The sequence below is a fragment of the Triturus cristatus genome, chromosome 4_2 (assembly GCF_964204655.1).
Source record: "Triturus cristatus chromosome 4_2, aTriCri1.1, whole genome shotgun sequence".
Lineage (NCBI taxonomy): Eukaryota > Metazoa > Chordata > Amphibia > Caudata > Salamandridae > Triturus > Triturus cristatus.
The window spans coordinates 420,057,232-420,076,837 of record NC_140586.1 but is presented as its reverse complement, the minus strand read 5'-3'; the positions used below and the strand labels follow the sequence as shown (position 1 = coordinate 420,076,837).

The 19,606-nt window shown below is 48.8% G+C and overlaps 1 protein-coding gene across 2 annotated transcripts in view; it reads right to left on the bottom strand.

The window, feature by feature from the left end:
* Positions 1-19,606, bottom strand: part of CDC14A (cell division cycle 14A) — a 515,591-nt gene that overhangs the window by 250,035 nt on the left and 245,950 nt on the right. The gene's annotated exons all lie outside the window — the stretch shown is intronic.

Here is a 19,606-nt window from a genome sequence, read left to right as displayed (position 1 = left end):
TGCAGATGCTTAGAAAAATCAAGCCTTAGACCGATCAAAGCCAGAGAAAGGACACAATATGCAAAAATATGGAAATAAATGAGAGCTGCAGCTGGATGGTATGAAAATCTGTAAGTGTGAGGCTAGCTTGATTAAGCTCAACTTTAAAGAGAATAGAGTCATAATTAAAATGGATTCACGATGACTGTTTAATGGGCAAATCAACAATATCGGCACAGCATCTGTACCCCTATACAAACTTCAGACGAAGGGGTAATAGTAGTAGCTTGCAACTAAATAGGTGTACAACCGTCACTACAATCTGCTAGAAGGAAGCACATTTTTTTAGCTGTATATTGTTGGTTAAAAGAATCATTTGGCCTGAAGTGGTGGCACTAAAGGCTATAGGTGGAGCCACAAATTAGGCATTTTAAATTGGCTTGTCACTGATCACCTAGAAAGTAACTTTATGGACAAGCAATCTAAACCCCTACAGTAGCATACAAGCACCAAAATATCTAGCAGCAGAAAAGCTGCCCCTTCTGTGCAGGACTTAGCCAGGGTTCCGGCCAGACTGCCATTTTAGAGGTAAAACCATATTTTTTTAATTCCAAAAAGTGAATAATTATTATTATTATTTTTTTTTTTAACAGACGTTCAGCAGGGCCTTACTGAAAGGGTGTGCGCCCTGAATCACTGGCGTAACGAGACTGGAGGGGCCCCCCTGCAAGGTACATCAAGGGGCCCCCGCTGGACTCAAGCGGGAGATCCCCGGCCAGAGTACATTGCTGAGGGGGCCTCCTGGAGCTTGGGGGGCCCTGTGCTGTGGGGGCCTGTGTTACGCCAGTGCCCTGAATATCGAAACCAGAAGAACAATGGCACTATACAGTGAGAACAAATCATAGATATTAAATATTAAAGGTCACCTAACTTCACATATATGCACCATGGAAATCTATATCTGTTCAAGGTACGTAGATGTGGTGTTAGGAATAGTAAATCTATGCTTCCCTATATGCACTGACCTTTCAATATTTTGTTCCTTGATATTAAAACTACAAGATTCTTGTAGGTAGATATTCTGTGGGGTGATATTCAGTAGTACAACCCACTGCAAGATCTGGTTTTTTCTGAAAACAGAGAGCCTATGGCATTAGAGTTTGGGCACGTTATAATACAAAACCCAGTGAAATCAAACTATGTTAATGAGGCAGTTGCTGAGATCAATGTGATCCGTGTTATGGAGTCATGGACTACTGAAAGGTGCAAATCAGTCTTTCGTGAAATTATACCAGGCTTATGGTTTCTAACTTCACAATCTTTTAGGAAAATGTGTGGGACTGGGGTCCAAACAGAGAAATTACAAAAAGAAAATCAATTCAATTCAAATATCTTTATTCGATTCACACAAGGTGTATCATAGAAGAGTATATATGATTAAAATGTCTTTAAAAAAAAAAAAACTACATATAAAATTAATTGATCAAAAAGAATTGCAGAAGTGCAATTCACATTGCAGTCAAGAATTTAAGAGCTAACACATTGCTACTATTGTTTTTCTTCTTACTTGGGTCGCCCTAAGAAACTTTGCAAGTACCACACACGTGTAAAGGCTTGGCTGCCACTGTAAGTATAAAACGCCCGGCCTACATTGTTTAAAATGTAATGATTTCAACAAAGGTACAATAAGGTAACTTCTCAGATCTTTGTAAAATTTACAAAAAAATGCAATGTGCATAGTTGATTGGTTTGATACATTATCACATGGCAACGTTGTAAATCTTTTGACCAGTCATTGGGGTTTGGAAAGCTTATCAAGCGGTGGAAGATATTTAATCTAAAACGAGTTAAAACAAAATCGATGTTGGGCATTTAAACCATTAAAAAGGCATGGTTGCATGGAAAAAGTAGTTAGGACCATTTGATTGTATTTCACAGTTAGTTTGCCCAATTCCATGCATAATCGTAAATCCACCAGATGGTTTAGAGACTGTTTTTAGTCCTTTCCTCAAGATGTTTAACAAGGCTTCTGGATGGTCGTAGGATTCCAAACGGCCCATATCGATCATGGAATTCTTGATAAACTTTAGCCAGGGAAACTTTAGGGCCATTTCAGAGTCACAACAGTCCTTAACTATGGCACGATTCAGGTCCATATGTTCCGAAGTCCATATTTTGTGCCATAGCAAGAGTGGTTGAGTCCTTACCAAGTCAATTATGTAATTAGTCCCCAGCTCAGAGTGACATACATAACTGGAGGGAAGTGCTAAAAGGTTTTTAAAAAATGCATTTTCCACCGCCTGTAATGATTCGACGTTTGCATAACCCCAAATGTCCGAGCCATACATTGAAATGGCTCCACACGTTGCATAATAAATTGATAACATTTGTTTGAGTTGATGATTCCCCTATTTTCTAGCAAAAGTGCGAAGTGTCGAAATGAATCTTAAAAATTGCAATCTCCTTGATTCATTAGCTCTTTTCCATGTACCGTCACTATCAAATAGAATACCCAGATAGGAAAACATTCGAGTTTGGGGTAAAGTTTCGTTTTCTAAGTGAATATTGTGACATTTCGTCCCCCCCACCCATTTTTATAACAAAGGTCTTGCTTGTGTCAATTCGGAGCCCTAAATTTTCCATGAACAGGGTAAATTTATCAAGTAGACGTTGCAGAGCTAGAGGGGTATGCGCCATAAGAACGGCGGCGTCCACGTCAAGTAAAACCAGGATTGGTCATTGTTTTACCTGTGGCAGATCCGCACACGAACTAGCCAGAGTATTACCGAAATTGTTTATATAAAGGTTGACTAGAAAGGGGGTGAGCAAGCACCCCTGACGGACACCTTTTTCTATTCTAAATGGCCGGGTACAATCTCCTTTAATGCCAAACCGTACCCTTGCATGGCTGTTCGAGTACAGATGTCTTAAGAGAGCAATAATTGTACAGTCGATACCCATTGAACTCATCACTGACCACAGTTTATCAGGGATAACGCAGTCAAAAGCTGATAAGTCAACGAATAACTTGTACAAATTACTATCTTTAATGCACGTGTATTTGCCCAATAGCAAGTTCAAGTCAATAGCTTGTTCAGTAGTGCCAATGCCAAGCTTTGTAACTAGACTAGAATTATCCGAGCCACCACCTTTACTAACAAGTCAAGTAGGGAGATAGGTCTGAAGTGTGATGGACAGTTTCGGTCACCTTTTTTAAATATAGGTAGAATTTGAGACTCGGCCCAGGTCAAAGATAGCCCAATATTGGTGAGATCTAAAGACATTAGTAAGGAGGGGTGCCCAGAGATCAATATTAGCTTTGAATAAATCAATTGGGACACCATCTGGACCAGGAGCTTTGTTTCCCCTACTGGATCTAACAGGAAGGGAAACTTCTTCCACTTTAAAATTTAGAGCAACCCAGTCGGGTGCGGGGGCAAGCACCTGTGTGGCAACCTCGGCATTTAGTATTGGATGATCAGTTGCACTGGTTGCATTTGACGAATGGAGGGCAGAGAAGTGTGTTATCCATTCTTCCTCAGTCACAGCAATCTCGATTTTGGGTGTATCATTTTTACTGAGGAATGGGGAGTTAACCACGCGCCAAAATGCAGTGGTATCATTACTCCTGCTAGCCTCATGCAATTTCTCCCACATTTCCTCTTTTAGTGTTTTCTTACTTTTTAAAAATATTTTTTTAGAGTGAACCTGTATTCCCGCCTCAAATACTGTATCTCCTCCGTGTTTCTGGGTTGTTTCTTCAGTGCTCCTATAAGCTTTATACAGGTCCTGCTGCATACGTGATCGAACCATCCCTTCCTGTGTTCTGAACCTGCCTTCTGCCGTGATAGGAACCCCGCCTTAATGGCGCCAGTTATTTGTTCGAAGGATTCTGTAATAACCGTAGCCTTCTTTGTGTTATCCAGACAAACGTTAAAGGCACTTCTGTTTCTGAATTAGATTCTCTAAAAAGACATTTGGGTTAACCATCGACGAGCGTAGTGCAAATCTGTTTCGAGTGAACTCTAATTTCTCCACTGCAAAGGTACGGGAAGGATCCCTCTGCTCCCTTACTAATCCCAGGTTTAACGAAAGACTCGGAGGGTAGTGATCACTTCGAGCACAATCGTGTATGGCGAAATTGCCAGTGCGAGTTGAATAACGGGTTGAGAAAAGCAAGAAGTCAATAACACTTTTACCCATAGTGCTGTCAAAGGTACAATGTATCTGGTAGGAAACTCACCAAGCTCATTGCAAAAGCCTAGATCATATTTGAGAATGAGCTCGTTGAGCCTCCTACCATACTCCGAATGTGCAAAATGGGTGGTATCTCAGTTTGTTGGTGAAGTCAACCCACAGAAGGATTTTGAAGGCAGTTTGCATAGTTGGATATCAAAATCCCCCACACAGAGTATTCTTTTCTCCCCAGCCCCCTGTAGAAGAATGGCTTCCAAGTCACTTTCAAGGGATGACAGTGTGGCCAGTATACCAGAGCCGCAAGCATGGTTATAAAAATGTTCCAAACAAATCATGAGCCGTCCCGAAAGAACGATGCTAACAATTTGATAAAAAGGAGCTACTGGCTGATCAAGTGACGCAGATGGTCTGCTAAAAATTAGCTGTGGTTGGAACTCGGAGTTTCACTCCACGGAACTACATAATAAGTTAAGCAGATTCTACAGGGTGCTGCCAATGGGTGGAAAATATGCAGCTCGTGCTTCTCACACTGCAATTTAGTGCAGGTAGAGTAAATAGTGCTGAAAATTTTGAACAAACGGCACTGTGTTGCGCAAGAGCACACTGCCATTCAAGTTGATTTTGCAATGGCTAGAGTAGAAAATCTACTTGGGCTGCATCAAATCTACTCAAGAGATAACCCACTGACCATGACTGCCCACATTAGAAAAATCGCACTAGGACACCAAATCTCACCCGCCAGCTTGCATTTTCTGTAGCCTAGTGGGAGAAAAATTCTTAGACGCCGCAATTGCCAGACTTTGGCCAGAACTCCGCATTCAAGAGTAACACGGAGAGACCCATCAATTCCACTGCTGGAACAAAACATTCCGCCAACCACTAGCAAAAATGTTCATCTTGCTTCCCAGACACTCCTAACCACCACCCCCCCCCCCCCCCCCCCCACTCCTTCCCTAGTCTACTGGCCACCAGGCACAGATAGAAATTTTGCCAAAGAACTTTTGGAAGCATCTGCTTGTCTACTTCTAAAGGCTTGAGGCATCGTGGTACTAGAAAAGTTCTAGCACTTGTAGAAGATAAACTCCTTTCCTCACACATTGACTCCCTGAGACTCACTCAGATTACCATGGGAAATAATAAAGACAATGCAAGGAGTTGAACCTTTTGCTTTGCCTCAAGCATCACAGTTGACAGACCCTTTGCCACATTCCTGACCCTGGCAATAGTCACCTCAAAAAAAACAACAACAAAAAAGAGAAAAACGAAAGTATACACAAGTTGTTTTCCAATAGACGGGAACCAAAGCTGTGATAGTACAGTTCATTGTCAACTTTTGGGTTATGGCTGGGATTAGGGATCCACTGCTGCAGGTTTATGAGCAGTATTAGTCACCCTGAACCACAAAATCCTATCACAAAGAGTACGACAAGCAGATGTTAGCAGAAATAATTTCTTAAGAACTGAATGAAAACTATCAGATACATTCCAGTCGGTACTACTGTACAGGTTGAATTCATATGTTTCAGTGAGTGTGTGGTCCATGAGGGATCTTATTTTTCCAGCTTTATATCCAAATAAACATTGCTACAGGACAGCTATGGTTAAGTAACCGGAAAAGCAATAATGTTTGTAAAAGATAATTCCCAGAGTTTGAAAATGTGGTGTTTTCACATCCAAACAGGCAGAGTGCCTTAAGATATCTGGGGCAGCATTCATGATGGTTAATCTACTTCGAATCACGATTTGAGGTATTTCTGAACATGCTTTCCGCTATACAAAAAGAGCCCACATGAAGCATTGTAGACTTTCCCAACGAAGCACTGTAACTATATGACTGGCATGGCAACAAATACCCCATGTTGAACTTCTTCTGAACCCATGCACAAGTGAAGGGGTCATGCTCCGACAACCCCACCCCCCTCCCCCCCTCCGAGGGCTGCAGAATGTTGAAAAAGCAATACAGCAAGTTGTATACTGTTGGACCACTCGAGAGGCTCAGCAAAGCATAGTAAAACACAGTAGAGCATCCTGTCAGCAGCTAGAGTCCTTACACTTGTACAGCGTTTCTGGAGGTACTTTTTTTATTTTCATTACTGCACTTCATAAGAGTGCACGAGTTTGCAGTCTGCTACATATTTGTGGTCCTAGCGAAACTTGGCTTTGGCCCTAAATTCAGGGCATGGGTCAAGCTACTCTACCAGGCCCCAATGGCAAGGGTAAAGGTACCATCTCATGCAGATTTGAGCTCAAGAGAGGCACACCTAGCAAGGGTGTCCACTGACCCCTATAATATTTGCTCTTGCTCCTGAACCATTAGCAACATGGATTCGCCGAGATCCTCTAATCTTGGCCATACCCACTTTGGGAGGTTGGGAAGAAAGAATTTCCCTGTACGCTGAGGATGTCCTGTTTCTAGCCAGATCTCAACACTCAATAGTCCGAGTAATTCAAATATTCTGTATATTTGGAGAATCCTCAGTCTGTACAATCAACTGAGCAAAACTGGTATTATACCACTTATCGGGAGAGGCCCTGTGCTTACTCAGTGACTGCCTGGCCCTGATGAGTCCGGATGGATTCAAATATCTAGGGATATAGATCACTCAAGACCCTCAGGACTTTCTCAGGCGTAACTTGGACCTGAAACTTGAGTGACTAAAAGCGGATGTGTCACATTGTGAATAACTCCCACTAGTAACAGTGGGCAAAGCATAAAATGATGGCCTTCCCACGACTGCTTTATGGGACGCAAAACACGCCCTGCAAGATCCTGCAAAAGATGTTCAGGAACATTGACCAGGCAGTTTGTAGACTACTTTGGAAAGGCGGTGCCCCAAGAATCGCTCTGGCCAAGTTACAAAAAGGGGTATATGACTGAGGACTGGCAGTCCTCAATGTCCAAAAATATTACTGGGCCTCACAACTTCTAGTAATTAATGACTGGGTCTTTGTGGACCAGCAGGACCCAGCGTACAGGGTAGACAGGATGGACATGGGCATGGGAGGGTACGAATGCTTGCTGTATGCAGAGCGGGGGTGCCTGACCTCAACATACACAGGTGACTATAGATGTGTGGCACGCGGCTACCCAGTTCCTTCGTTGGAATGGGAAACTAACGGCACAGACACCATCATGGTGTAGCGCAGTGATATAAGTTAGGAGGGCTGCACAGTTTCTGTGGGTGGAGACTTCTTGGAATAGAGCACCTAAGAGACGTTTGGAGAAACCAAACTTACGTAACATTTACTGACCTACAATCAGAGTTTAACCTATCGGAATATGAACACTTCTGACATACTCAGTTGGGACATGCACTACACTGCCAGCAGGGGAACAGGTGCCTGAGGCCTCACCATTGGACGACCAAATACTGACCGAGCCACTGACAAAAAAAGGAATATCACTAATTTATAAGAAGTTAATAAACAACTCCCCCCTAAAACTGGCAGGAGAGAACGACCTGGGAGAGACTTTAGATGACAGCTATATGGACGCCCTTCAGCCCCCCAAGAACTGTCCATTTCAGTACGATTCACATAGATCCAACTTAAGGTACTCCACGGACTGTACTATGCGCAGACCCTCCTGTGCAGAATGGGCAGAGCAGACTCACTGTGCAGAACGGGATATATAAGCGAAGGATCCTTTTTCCACACCCTGTGTGAATGTCAACCGATTCAATTCTATTGGGTATACAAGTTACAGCAGTGATGGCAAAGGTGGCACACCTGATGGTCCCTGTAGAACCCAAATGGCTACTCCTGGAAATAAAAGGTGAACATGATTGGCCTAGGCTCCAAGAAATCTGGCGTAAAATGGCAGCAGGGGTGACAAAACAAAATATAGGAAGAGCATTGGGGGCGGCGGATATACAGACAGTCGAAAACTGGGAAAGGGACCTCGACTGGTGCCAGAAGGCAGAACAAGTGAAGTGGTCTATGCAGTCAGAGGTAGCCCCAAGAAGTGGGAAAAATTGTGGGGGAATTGGAGAACCTACATCGGTTAGAAAGTCAGAGAGCAGAATTGGGGTAGTAATCTGGTATGCAGGGAAAACAAATACTGAATTGCGTACCGGGCATTGACGGGCCGTAAAAGAGTCAAACTTGTGAGTCAGTATCCCGTGCCGGGAGGGGAGAGGGAGATCATGTCAATATTTCTGTGTAATAACCTCATTATGTGATGACAGTATGATTTTTAAAGCCGATTGTTTTGATTATCAATAAAATAATAATAAAAAAAGGTTTGCAGTCAGCCTCTGCATTCTTGCTTGTCCCAGCACCCCAGCCACCGTCATTGGTATTGCTTTCTCCCTCCCGCCCTCTGTTGATACGTGGACCATCCCCCCCCCCCTCCCCCCCACCCCATGCCAACATCAGTGGCTTTGTTTACTACCGGTCTCCCTCCCTCCTCCCACCATCCATGGTCTTGCTTGCCCCTTGTGTTGCTTGCCCATCCTGTTCTACTCCCTACTGTGCATCATTTTGTGCCCCCAAACCACTGTGTTCTACATTGCTGTTTTGAGCCTCAAGGGCAATGGTAGCCAGGCTTCAAATCCGGTTGTTATTCTTTCACCCCCTACCGTCATGCGTTGCAGATTTTCGTCCCTACATAGTTCAGTCAGAAATTTTGGGGGGGGGGGGCGAATCCAATAGGTCTCACCTGCGTGACATATTGGCTTTGTTAACATTTTTAGCCATAATGCACAGCAGTCTGGTTGCTGTATAACAAGGATGAAATAAAAAAATTAAAAGTTAAATGTGCTGCCTTTGTAAGAGGGATATGATGCGGTCAGCACTGGCCACTTTGTAGAGCTTTATTGTATTATTTTACTTTAAAGCATGCTGCACAGCAGCTGAATGACATGGCGAAAACACATTGACTAAGCCAACTGCTCTCACTTAGGCTAAACCCACTGGCTTTGCCAATGCTTTATACCTTAGCCACAGCTAGACCGTTCTAGCTCAGATTATTTGTTGGATCCTTTTGGGACAGTGATTCCTCAGCGCCATGATACTGTCAGGCAAACATTTGCATTTTATGAATGGTTACACAAACATACTAGATAGTGACAGATCAACAGACCATTGACTGAAAGGGACTGACCCAAATTCCCTATTATGCATGTAATGTGTATGCTTTTTCCATTTATCACACAAACCTGAAAATACAACTAAAGCTCTCTTGGCCAGACCTAAAAATTAAGAACTCATGAAAAAACAACCTTTGAAAAACAAGGGAATAAAAGGAAAAAAAACATCAATGATTCATTCACAAGCAAAATCTTTCAACCTCAAGTGAGTTCGTCCCTGCCTGGACCACCAGCGATTATGACCATCCTCCACCATATTCTTTCCACTGTTGAACATTACACTTCCAACCCCTCCATCATTACTCTTACTCATAACATCCTCCATTCTCAACCGCTCCATGTTTCCTTATGACCTCTCTTCCATTAACGAAGACTTTCTCTAACACCACACTCTAGACACTTGCCTTTAGCCCCCACAAACACCTGCAAATGCACCCGCATATCCTCCTGTTTTGAACCACCAGCATGAACCAAACTCGCTCAGATCCTCTACCTCTTCAACGTCCTCTTTCCTTCCACAACCTCGTGGACCTAGATCACGAAAAAATTCAAATAATTCACCCTCCTTTTCAAATGCAATGAACATCACTTTGCCTCTTTTTCACCAAGTTCCCTTTGCACACAGCAACATGACTAAGAGGCAATTTGCTTACATTGCCCAAGCTCACAGAATTCTGCAAGCCTAGTCTGACCTCTTGGTTACGAAAACCGATTCATTTTTCACATCCTAGATGCTGTCCATGAGTGATGCTCATCATCCCATTTCTGAGACACATGTGCACCAGTTTTGTAATACTAAAATGGTTTATCCATTCATCCGATACTGTCATGTTATTCCCAACTTTAACAGGGATCCTTTGTGACTTAATTGTTTCGTGCTCCCTGGTAGTAACCTTGAAACTGGGAACCCTTTCACTCAGTCCAAAAGTTCAAAGTCCCATTGTTTCATTTGTTGTGGTTCCTTGTTTCAACATCCTTCTAATCTCTTGTTCCCAGCACACTCGGCACTTCAAGACCAGTTGAATAATACCCTGGGCCTGAATAAGAGTTTGGCGGTATGGGGCGGCACCACATCGCACCGTTCCTGCATTGCCAAACTCGATCCCTAGCTGCCCGACAGATTACGAATTTCCTTGGTGTCTAGCGGGCGATCCTTTGGCGTTCCCACAGTGGTGCCTTTGAAATGCCGGCATGCCAAAGCAAGTTCCTGCATGTCACGGACTGTTAAGTCCATGCCATGCAGGAACTGGGCTTGCATGCAGACATGGGGACACCATGTGCCCCCCTGCATGCATTCCCATGACCGGAGGCGTTTCCTCACCTCCATCAGTTTTATGGCATGAACACCGCCATGAGACCGCTGGCAGTGAGGAAACTCCTAATATGCTTGACTGACTGCAGCAGCCCTACCAAGCATATTGCAACCTCACACCGCCGCACCACCACCAGGGATCGCAGATCACTGGCAGTTGCGGCGGTGCCATGGAGGTCCGAACACTGTATTTGTAATATGGCGGTCGGACCACTGGTGCGGCGGTTCCCAACCGCAACTGCACCTCTACCACAGGTTCGGCAGTCCAATGAACTGCTGAATCAGGCCCTCAGTCATCAAGTTAAAACTCTCTGCTAAACCATTCTGACTGGGATGACAGATTATTCTTTATTTCCACAACACAAAAAAAGTTGATAATTTTAGACAACTGCACTCTATTGTTCCTTGATCAAAACAGTGGGAGACCAATCATGCACAAAAAACACATCTTCATGAAAATAGGAACCGTGTGCGGTATTCAACACATCCACAATTTCTACTTTGGGTTTTCCACATTCAATGTGAGCAGGCCAGAGTCTGGCTATCTCAACCTCTCCTCCCAAACCCCTGTAATCCAAAGGCCCCCAAAAAAGTGTCTTAAAATTCCCTCTAAGCTTCCAGAACAATACAAGGAATCATTCAACTTCTGGTGTGTAGGAAGATATTTCTGAAAGATGGCATTAACTGTTCTTCTGATATGAATGGTGTGGCTACAGACCTACCTGCTTGGTGGCGATTGTTATGGGTGAAGCACTGTGATTTTCACTTTTCCTCTTTGACATCTCCATTTGTCAAATAAATGGGTGAATAAATTATACAAAGCACTTGCTTTAAGAATCATGTTAGGGAAGGCAAAGCCAAAACAGACGCATTTGGAAAAGAAAGAGGAACATTAGGAAGACGGTGTTTGGGGAATAAAATCCACGAGAGCAATGTCTCAGGTCGCATGAGAAGTTCTGTTCATGGGCAAGGTAACATTTTGAAGACCAAACATCGATGACCGAAGCCAGAGAGCATTTGCCATTTAAGGATTGGGAACTCCCAGTTTGCTTGCCAAGTAGCAGAGAACTGAGTCACTGATCAGTGTACGGTAAACCTGTCAGCAGAATCTTGAGTATGGACAAAGGATGGTAGATATGAGTTAGAGTGCCATTTTCTTCTTAGCTTAAGACGAAGCACCACAATATTAGCTTCATAGTTTGAACTGATTGGAGGTGCAACCTTTCTTAGCAAGATCCACTTGGCAGGTTTACTAGTGGTCGACCTGAGGCACATATGATGGAAACAAGCTTTTTAGTGTCAGTAGCATGCATAGCTGGAGACCAGAGCTGGACTGACTCAATGAATGAAAAGCCTAATCCAACACTGTAATGTGTTGGTAAGATACCACTTTAGTACCATCAAAGGGACCTATGGCAGATGGAGGCCAGTGCTAGCACGAGTTATGCAAGAAGTTACTTTATCAACACGTTGCATCACTCCCTACAAGGGTACTCGAAAAAGCAAGAGAAGATGCCTGTCCAAAAATGAGAGTAAAGCAAAGGTTCTCTAGCAAAAAGGTAAATTCACAGAGAATATCCAAAATTTAGACAGGGAGCTAACGAGTTTCAGGCAAGAAACTCAACTCAAGCTTCTTGTTCAGAAGCCGTCTGAACGTCACAAACCCTTAATCTGTGTGGCGCAAAAAGAGCTAGTCTCCTGCTGCCCTTCAAACTTTCATAAATGTATTTACACAAAAACTAGATGTAAAACCGGCTGTTGTCAGTTATTAGATATATAATATAAAGATATGCGCTCTTATCAATGGTATATTTTTGGAAGATTTAATAGCATACAACTATATACTTCCTAATGGAATAACTGCATCTGGTTACAACATAAATAGACTGCATCTAACGATAATTGGGAGTACCTAGCATCCTCAGTGTGACCAGAGGTGCATTTCCTATTGCATACCTGACAGCATCCTCCTTTGATGTCCGGACAGGTAGCGGTGGGCACTGCGAGGTCAAATTTCCTAATTTAACTCCAATCCTAGAATAGATGTGGAAAGCGCAACTATCCCAAAAATAGTTCAGGAGGCTTATTTACTATTCCAGCTGCAGTCCAGGAATATTTGGTGGGAAAGTTAAAGATACCCAAAATATATTAAGAAATGTTAATAAGTGGTCATTTTGCATTGACAGCAGTTCTGGCCTGAGAATGTGACTCAAGAGAAAACTTGGAATACTACAGTAGCACACTGCTCTCAGTAGCAGTAACTCACTACCCTTTGCAGTCACAACGCTGTGCAAGACTTGCCACATGATTGACCATTTCGATGTTGTGAGTTACAATGCCTTTCATTTGCGCAACTATTCTTGGTGTGGTAACGGAGCCACCCGGCCCGTTCAGCCACGCTAAGCACGCACCCACGCACCCGGAGGGCGGGCACGCCCGAAGGCATAAATAAACGGGCGCAAGACCGCTCGTGGTCTTTGGCCCACTTCAGTGACCCTGACTGCTGTGTCCGTTATTATCCCTAGCTACTCCCTGCCCTTAGGCCTACCCTGTACCCCCGCCCCACGATATCACATTGGCGACGAGAGCGGAGCCTACCCGCGCCTCGCCCCCCCCGTGCACCTGCCGATCCAGCTGGCGGTGCTCCAGGCTGTCCGCGGAGGCGGAACACGGAGGATTTTCCTGGGCGCGCCCTCGCGTTGGCTGGCTGGGGCCGCGCGCGCGTTGTCCTGGTGCCTGGAAGAGGACCCGGCGTCCTGTGCTGTGCCGGTAAGCTCTGTCGGAGGGGGGTGTCGGCCCTCGTGAGCCCAGCCCGCGTCTGAGTGGGGAGAAGAGAGCACGCTGCTGCTCTAGTGTGCAAGGCCCCGAGAGTGAGGCGAGGGGCAAGGGCGTCCAGGCAAGTGCCTGCAGGGAGAGATCGTATGAATAAAGCTTGGTGAATAAAGAAGAAAGGCTCCGGTGGTCTCGCCCTCGCGCAGCACCGGCCAAGCAGCCCATCTGCGTCACGGTGCACAGCCGTTGGTCTCGCCTGCGCGCAGCGCCATCCCGGCAGCCTACATCTTCCCTAAGCGGGGGGAGGAGAGTGACAAGGGTCTCGCCTGAAGAGCAGACCGGCAGCCACGGCCGGGGTGGTGGAAAGGTGACGAAGAAGGGCAGCAAGCATGACCACCCCTGTCACCAGCGGAGGTGGCTCCGCGCAGCCACCACAGCAGCGGGCCGCGCAGCCAGCAGCCGCCGCACCTGGACACAGTGCGGTAGCCCCGTTGCCACCGTTCAGCGAGCTGTCGGACCCCTCTACAGCGGCGGTGCGATGGCGGTCATGGATCGGACGGCTGGAGCACCACTTTGTCGGGGTGCGGGAGACGGACAATACAGTCAAGAGGTCTCTCCTCATGTGCTACGGTGGCGAGGAGCTGTACGACCTCTTCGAGACCCTACCAGATAGAGGGAACGACAACGACTATGCGGGCGCCATAAGGGCCCTAAATCGCCACTTTGACCCCCAAACCAACCCCGACTTCGAGTGGTTCAAGCTCCGACAGGCACGACAAGAGGAAACAGAGCGTCGACGTCTTCTACGCCCGCCTTCGAAAACTCTCGCTGTCATGCGAACTACCGGACCAGAGAGCAGAGATTCGGGCGCAGCTCATCCAGGGGTGCAGGTCGGTCCCGTTGCGGCGCCTAATCCTACGGCAGCCAGGCATCTCGCTGGAGGACATCCTAATCCTGGGCCGGTCTCACGAGCTGTCCAACGCTCGGGCGGACGTGATGGAAGCCGCCCTCAACCGGCCGGCTGTGGCCACGAAACCGCCGGCAGTCAAGGAGGAGAGGGTGGATGTGCTGCAGAGGCGGCCGAACCAGCAGCGCGGAGCCGCGAGGGCTCCACAAAGAGACACCTGCGGCAACTGTGGCCTAGGACACCCGCCTGGCGGGCGGTGCGTCGCAAGAGGACAAACGTGTCTGAAGTGCGGACGAGCGAACCATTTCGCGAAGGTCTGCCGTGGCGGACGGATGCGCGGCGGTGCTGGGGGCCCGCGAGGTGCAACGGCGAGCGTGCACCAACTGTCAGAGGAGGAATCCGCCGCCCTGAGAGACAACACCAAGGCGGAATTCGTGGAAGAGGTAGAGGATGATGAAGTGTTCTTCGTCTCGTTCGTTGGCCGGGAAGGCACGAGGCGAAGGCCGCCGCCCATGTGTGACATCATGGTGGCAGGATCCCCAGTAAGCGCTCTCATCGACACGGGGGCGTCGGTGAACGTAATGGACAGCTGCCAGTATGAGAGGCTGTCGCCACGACCACCCCTGAGGCCCTCCAAAGCCCAAATCTTCACATATAACAGTGACAAGCCGCTGTCCCTGCGAGGGGTGATTGACGTTGAAGTCGTCAGCGACGGTAGGAAGCTGGCCACGACGTTCCACGTGGCGGAAGGCAAGAGGGGCACCTTACTGAGCTGTCACACCGCCGAAGATCTGGCACTGGTGTTTTTCGCGAATCAAGTGCATGATCTGCATGCCAGGGAGATGTTGAAGGACTTCCCCCATGCTGTTCCGAGGTCTAGGGTGCCTACGCGGGAAACAGTTCAAACTACACGTGGACCCGACAGTCCGGCCCATGGCGCTGCGCCACAGGAGAATACCATTCCTCCTGAGACCACGCGTGGAGGAGGAGTTGAAGAAGTTGGAAGACCTGGGGGTGATCGAAAAGGTATCCGGCCCCACCCCGTGGGTGTCCCCCCTAGTCGTGGCGCCCAAACCCAAGCAGCCAGACGCCATCCGTTTGTGCGTGGATATGCGCCTCCCGAACAAGGCAGTAAAGCGCGAAAGACAACTCACGCCCACCATGGACGATATTGTGGCTGACCTCAACGGCGCACAGTGGTTCACAAAACTGGACCTCAACGCGGGATACCATCAGCTAGAGCTCCACCCGGACAGCCGCAACATCACCACCTTCTCCACCCACGTTGGCTTGAGGAGATACAAGCGGCTGAGTTTCGGGATTTCGTCAGCGGCTGAAGTGTTCCAAAACGCCATACGGGAGACTCTCTCGGGGCTCCAGGGAGTCATCAACTTGAGCGACGATATCTTGGTGTTCTCGAAGACTCTGGATGAACACCATCGGCATCTTCGGGACACGCTGCAGCGGCTGGCGGACAGTGGCCTTACCTTGCACGAGGCCAAGTGCTCCTTCTACCAGGAGTCGGTCGAGTTCTTCGGCTAGGTCTTCGAGGGAAGGCCTGAGAGTGGATCCGAAGAAGGCGGAAGCAATCCGAGCAGCCCCGAGGCCCACCTCCGCCACCGAAGTCAGGAGCTTTCTAGGGATGGCAACCTACTGTGGACGTTTCATTCCCAACCTGGCGTCCCTGTCGGAGCCGCTCCGGCTTCTCACGAAGAGTGGCCAACCCTGGTCCTGGGCAGCGAAGGAAGATCTCGCGTTCCAGGCGGTCAAGGACGCGCTAATCGACGACAAGGTCATGGCGTACTTCCGGCCTCAAAGGCGCACGGAGGTGGTGGTGGACGCGAGCCCTGTTGGGCTGGGCGCAGACCTGATGCAGGAAACGGAGGCGAAGGAATGGGTCCCGACCGCATACGCCAGCAGAGCTCTGACGGCCACCGAGATGCGGTATGCGCAGATTGAGCGGGAGGCGCTGGCCATCAAGTGGGCCTGTCAGCACTTTCATCTCTACTTGTATGGTCACGACTTCAGGGTGGTCACCGACCACAAACCCCTGGTCCCGCTCTTCGCTGGCACGGCACGCCTGGGCCCCCCGCGGATCGAGCGCTGGGCAGTCCAATTGCAAGCCTACCGGTTTGAGGTCGTCTTCCGACCTGGGGCCAACAACCCGGCGGATTTCCTGTCCCGGCACCCGGGGCCGGCCCCATCACACCCTGATCAGTCGGATGAAAGCGGCACGGAAGAGTTCGTCAGGATGGTGTCGCAGGCGGCGTGCCCGGTGGCACTCACGCTGGAGGACATCGGCAGGGCCACGGAGCTGGATGAGTGCCTCGTAAAGGTGAAGCGCACGCTGGCGAACCGCAATTGGCGGAACTTCCTGGACGGGGTGCAAGCCCTCACCGAAGACGAGACGGTCTTTCGCCAGCAAGTGTGGAACGCGCAGAGTGAGCTCAGCGAAGGGCCGCATGGCGTGGTCATGAGAGGCGCAGCACTAGTCATTCCGAGGAGTCTCCAAGGGGAGGTGGTTCGGCTGGCGCACCAAGGGCATCAAGGCGTCTCCAAGACCAAGGCCAGGCTGCGGAGCAAGGTGTGGTTCCCTCAGATGGATGCCATGGTTGAGGAAGTCGTCCGCAACTGTCACTCGTGTAATATCACCGGGGGCGAGCCCGCACCTCATCCGGTAATCACGGAAGAACCATGCCTAGAACCCTGGTCCAAGCTGTGCGTGGACTTTGGATCCTTCCCGGACGGGCGACACACCCTGGTGGTGGTGGAGTCGCACTCCAAGTTCCCGGTGGTGGAAGTGGTCTCCTCCACAGCGTTCAGCCAGGTGAGGGCGGCGTTGGACCGCATATTTGCCATGATGGGACTACCTGAGGAAGTCCGGTCGGACAATGGGCCACCCTTTCAAGGAAGGGAATTCCAAGACTACCTAGCAGCTCGAGGGGTCAGGCACAGGAAGATCACCCCGCAATGGCCCCAGGCGAATGGAGAGGTAGAGCGGTTTATGCGCACGATGAACCGGGCGCTGAGGATCGGAGTCGAACAAGGGGAAGACGCGGATCTATGCCTCTCACAGTTCCTCAGCGCGTACCGCAGGACACCTCACTGCACCACTCAGTGCGCGCCAGCGCATCTGCTGTTCAAGAAAGCCCCCAGGGACAACATCCCGGCGAGCCAAGTGTGGCAGCCTCGGCCGCTAGATCAAGGGGCGGCCCAAGAGAGAAGGCGGACATCCAACGAGAAGGCCAGTCGGGCGCGGAGAGCCCAAGCGAGGAGTCTCCAGGTGGGGGACGTGGTCATCATGAGAGACCGGTACCCAAGTTGGAAGTATCGCACCCCGTTTGAACCGGAAGTGTGGGAGGTGACCAGAGTGCAGGGCACCATGGTGTCAGTCAGGAGAGGAACACGGACAGTGACTCGAAATGCGTCCTGGTTCAAACAGGTCACCTCAGCTCCCCCCGAGACCGACCCGCAGGAGGAGGAGCTCAAAGCCGGAGACGGGGGCAGCTCACCAGGAGGGCAGGCGAGCACCTCGCGGAGCGCGCCCCCACCGTCCGGCGTAGGAGAACGAGAGAACGGGTCCTCCGAAGATGTGGGGGTACCCAGTGAGAAGGGAGCCTGTGGGACCGGACGAGGAGACGTCCCCCGGAGCCGGCCGTACGGCCTTCGGCCAAACCCGGCCCCCAGTCAGAGACTGAGAGACTTTGCGTGGTGTGCGCAAGAGCCGAACTGTTCTGTGATTACTGATCTCTGTATCTGAAAGATTGGAGGGATGTGGTAACGGAGCCACCCGGCCCGTTCAGCCACGCTAAGCACGCACCCAGAGGGCGGGCACGCCCGAAGGCATAAATAAACGGGCGCAAGACCGCTCGTGGTCTTTGGCCCACTTCAGTGACCCTGACTGCTGTGTCCGTTATTATCCCTAGCTACTCCCTGCCCTTAGGCCTACCCTGTACCCCCGCCCCCACGATATCACACTTGGTAATACGATACTAACTTGACTCATTACAATAGTAAGCATGGATGTTTTTGTAGTCCCAGAACTTCGTTCAAAACAAACGCTAAAAATTCAGGTGTCTTGAAGGTAGATATCTAAATATTATGATGTTCGTGAGGGAAGGGAAGGCAGCCCCCTTGCTGCTCCACCGGAAGAGTGCCACAGAGCCCCGGGTAGCAGCAAACCTAGCCCTTTAACTGTGGAGAGCGGTTGAGGGGATTAATTAACAGGCAAAAATGCAAACAAGCCCCGTACTGATGCTGCTAGCACACAATTTGTTAACATTCATAACCCAGGAGCTTTGTAATATCTGTAGATACGCACAGAACCCTCGGTTAGTTGGAGAAGGGCGCCGCGACATCTTTCAAAGGTTGTGTTTTAACCAACGCGTGACCTGCAGTTGCATCCTTGCTCGATTGTTGCTACGCTACCCTCGCGGCTCTGAAGAAACGCGCGCTGTCGCTCATGCTGACAAAGAAGATACGTCGGTGTTGCAAGCGATCTAATCACAGATTTATGGGCATGTTATACGGGAATCCTAGTAACCAGCCCAATAAAAGCGACCATCGCTGTGCGCCGAAAGAGAACTGAATCTAGGAGCGCTTTTTGCAGAGGACTCGGCGAAAGAAACTAGCAGCACAGTAAACAGATGAGGCGCCAACATTGTACGCTTTACTAACGAAGCGCACAATATGACGCGGGTTGGCCTGGTGTCCTGCTTGTCAGAGGAGTTCGAGTGAGTGCGGGCGCTGGCAATGAGCGGGAAGTTGCACAAAAAAGCTGAAAGTGGGACCACCGGAGGAGTGGAAGTCAGAGGCCGGCTTCAAGAGTAAGGCTGTACACTTAATAGGAGTGAAGGAGAATGAGTCAGTCTTCCAACGAGGAGGAAGCGAGTTCACAATGGGCAGGAGGAGATACTCACCACAAGACCAGAGAGGAGGATAAAATATATTTTTTATAGACCAGTAAAATCCACTGTGGAGTGCAAACACAGTAAATGGGTGTAGTTGGCCGCAAGGGGATGTTCTGCACAAAGGGAAAGGATGTGGAAGGGCTAACCACAGATGGGGACAGAGGGCCATCAACAGCAGACGGGGGCGAGAGGACAACAAGGAGATGAGACCGGCGACTGTTAAATTCATCTCCCTTCGCTGATCCTGAACACTAGCCAGCCCCTCCCCCCAGCACCTCCATAATGCTCCAAACAATACATGTAAATTCTTCTGGTGTTAACAATTGTTTCATTCATTCATTCATTCACCTCCCACACTTGAACACAGATCGACCTTACCACACTCACTCTTTGCCTCCAATAGAAAGTTTCTATCTAAAACTAGTAACTCACAGAACGG